This window comes from Coenobita brevimanus, chromosome 21 (assembly GCF_032717465.1).
Source record: "Coenobita brevimanus isolate Jiangsu-jjx chromosome 21, ASM3271746v2, whole genome shotgun sequence".
NCBI lineage: Eukaryota > Metazoa > Arthropoda > Malacostraca > Decapoda > Coenobitidae > Coenobita > Coenobita brevimanus.
In genome coordinates, this window is record NC_136974.1 from 11,688,043 (window position 1) to 11,691,746 (window position 3,704).

General features: G+C 38.7%; 1 pseudogene; it reads left to right on the plus strand.

Moving 5' to 3' along the window:
- Positions 1 to 1,499: 1,499 nt before the first annotated feature.
- LOC145392102 (PSME3-interacting protein-like) lies at positions 1,500 to 2,333 on the plus strand (annotated as a pseudogene).
- Positions 2,334 to 3,704: the final 1,371 nt, after the last annotated feature.

The window sequence follows — 3,704 nt, forward strand, 5'->3', positions numbered from 1 at the left end:
TATCATCTACAATCCTAGTCACTCATTTGCATATGACTCAACACTTCACGATTTCTTCAACTTAAACTCTCATTCACAAACTTTAATATCTCTAACTCGCAACTCAGTACAGCAATCTTCATAAATCAAGACTTATCTAAGATCACTGAATGGGATAAAGTAACATTGTTTCATTTAAGGCTAGAAAAAACAAATATATACAATTCATGAATAGAACGATATTGCCAGAACATACTACCTTCAGAGATACTGATATTCTTACCGGTATCTCTAAAAGCATTGAAATTCTCCAGGTTTCACTTAATAATATCTTCAGCTGGATCTTTCATGTTAGATCACATCCTAAAACCGCTTCAAAGAAACTTGGATTATCGTATAGAATCCACAGATACTTCACTGACTGGCAGTTGGCTGGATTTTCAAGAGTCATGTGTGCTCTGAGCTGGAATATTGCTCACCTTTGTGGAGTGGATGTGGATAGGTTGCACTAAAACAACTGGTCAAAATTTAGAACAGTCTGTAAGAATTAATATTCCTGCAATTACACATGAACGACCTCCCCTACAAGTAAGAAGGAATGTTGCCTCCCTTGCATTATTTTACAAATACTCTTATGGCAAAAGTTCTGACGAAACTGCATCCATTGAGCCACCTCTCCACACCGTCCTCAGTGCTACACGGGTACCTGGTTACGCCCATGACTGGACTGCCACTGTACCATATTCCAGAGCTTCTGCCTATCCAAATTCTTTTATTCCTCGAACTGGATCTCATTGGAACTGGCTTCCCCAGAATGCTTTCCCCTCAAACTTCATCCTACAGCAGTTCAAGTCCAACAGCTACAGATTTTTTACTACTGGAGAACACCAGTAATCTGGTGTATGGATTATTTTTTATTTAATTTATATTTCCTTCCTGTGTTCATCTCCCATTAAAAAAAGAAAAAAAAAAAAAGAAAGAGAGAAATTAAGTCTCTGCCTCTAATTCGTGTCTACACCTTCCACGCACCATGCCTTTGCTCTTCCATACAACCATTCACACATTTCAGCTATCACATTTTTTACCTAAGGTTAAACCCAAGCACTGGAACCTCCGCAGAGGACTGGCATGATTTTAATCAAGTTATTCACAACAGTGATTTAAACCATGCTATATGTCAGCATTTTGGGCACACTAAACCATTCATAAATGTAAAAATGTAAACAATGCCCAAGTTCACAAGCAGTTTTATATTACTTACACATTCATTTGGCAAAATTAATGCACAAGAAAAAATTATTCAAATCTATCTATCTATCTATCATATATATATATATATATATATATATATATATATATATATATATATATATATATATATATATATATATATATATACACACACACACACACTTCACATGTAAAGTGTTAGTCATGATAGTCCTGCAGAATAGTACCAGATAATGGATTGCTGATATTACAATTGAAATAAAGGTGAAATCAGTACTGCTAATGCAAGAATGAGCAGTAGTTTCACCACAGAGAGACAGGTAGCACAGCGTCGCCGGGTACGCCAGGAGAATTAGGAGAAAACCCGGACAGAGGGTGACCCAGAAGATGCCCCAGAGGATCCTGTTACAGATCATCGTTCACTCTATGACGGACTCCAGTAGCTGCATCAGAAGAAGCACGAAGAGTATGATGAGGCCCACAGATTCAAGAATATATATGGTACAAGAAGAAGATGATGAAGGTAACTTCCTTGAGCAGGTGGATCGAAGTAAACTCCAGGAGGAAGTTCGACTTTGCACTGAAGAAACAGCTGCCTTAGCTGAGTACAGAAAGAAGGTATCAGTCATGCATAAGAATCAAGCAGAGGAAGAAATGAGGGTTGAGATGAAGGTGGGTGAAAATCGGAGGACTGGTGCAGCCGGTGCTGGCGAACCAGGCAGCAGAAAACAGCTCTCACTCTTTCACTGCTTGCTGGGGCCATCAAGAGAAGAATCGGTGATGAAGAGGCCTCAGCACAAGCCAAAAAGGCTAAAACAGAATTAGCTGGGGCTTAGAACCAGGAGCCAACCAGTTCATCATCTGAGAGGAACAGGCATACTTCCGTTCAGGTCCCTTCAGCACTGCAGCTACCCATGTCAAGTCTCCAGTGCATTGCTGTGTTGCCAGGGTTGGGAGCGTACACAGACTCCAGTGACTCTGAAAACAATGGAGACACTGACAGCGACTTTGAGGATGAGCCTCATCGCCGCCACCCTCAGTATGCCACTCAACATGCCGAAGAAATCACCGGTAGGATAGTTAAGCCTGTCACACAGTGTAGTGGGAACCAAAGTGGACGTTGATAGGTCTTTTTACTTATTAGAGAGAGGAATAATGCTTGAAAAACTTCAGGCAAAGATAGAGTCGTGGTTAATTGAAGTGAAACAGTAAGTAGAGAATCTTGATAGTTATTTGTAGTGTGGGATGTTTATGTTACGTGATGATATTTTGGTGGATGCTTATAATAAAGTAGAATAAAAGCCAGTGCTATAAGGTCACTAGCCATTTATTGTACGGTAAACTCCCAATTATTTGGCATGTAGTAGCCAAAGGGGTGTCAGATAATGACATACTGACAGATGGTGAAATGGTCCAGACGGGATATAACCCCTGATGAAGCACTGTACCTGTACTGCATAACTTTTCAAACATAGAAAGACCCTTGAACACTGTAACAAACATGATAAAATATCACTGTACTGTTAAGCTGCCAGGAAATTGTGTTTGGGTGATGAATGGTGCTGATTATGAATTATGGGCTTCTTCCCATGGAATTCTTAGAGGGAATATTCAGCCATTTGCTGTGATAAATAATGACATATGTCAGATAATGCGAAACAGAGTACAGAGTTTATTGTAATAAGGATAAAGTGATTGTTAACAGAGGTTTGACAAGTTTCATGGGTAGTTGCAGTTACTTGAGAAGGGAAAACAAAGAAGTGTAACCCCCTCAGGCATTGTAATTTGGTGGTTGTACTGTATATCATACAATCTGGCACTATGAAACTGGTCATATTATTGAAAATATTTGTCAAAACAATTTTTTATCAGACCCATCAAATTCACTTACAGGGTGCTGTACCACGTCAAGTGTTCTTTCAAAGCATTGGATTTGGGAGCAGGAATGCAAATTTTTCATTCTCTTACCTTCTGTACTAGAAAGCTGAGAAAACTCCAAGTTTTGTCTAGTAACTTAAGATCTGTTAGTCACATCAGAATTCCAAAGTAACCATAAAAAAAAAATCTCAAACTTCCATGTATTTTGTTATAAAAACAATGCCTGTAATTGGAAGAAGTTTGTGAAACTGAGAGCTGAACATCAGTGAAAACAGTGTAGAAGTAAACACTAATAAATTTGTCAGCTTACGTGATCAGTCCTTCCTGAGGAGAAATTTATTATTATTATTATTATTATTATTATTATTATTATTAATATTAGCTCCCACCATCTACTCACTCGATTTAGCGCTGCTTTGGGTGTCTACCCTTTCCTCTCTTCCTTCCTTCCTCTTCTCTCTTTCTTTCCTTCATTGTTTCCTCTTTCTTCTGCCCACGGGTGACTTTACATTCTCTCTTCTGTCATTCTTTCCTTCATTCTTTCCTTTTCCTCCTGCCTACGGGTGACTTTACACTCACTCTTCTGTCTTTCAATATAAAACAATACAAAGATGTGA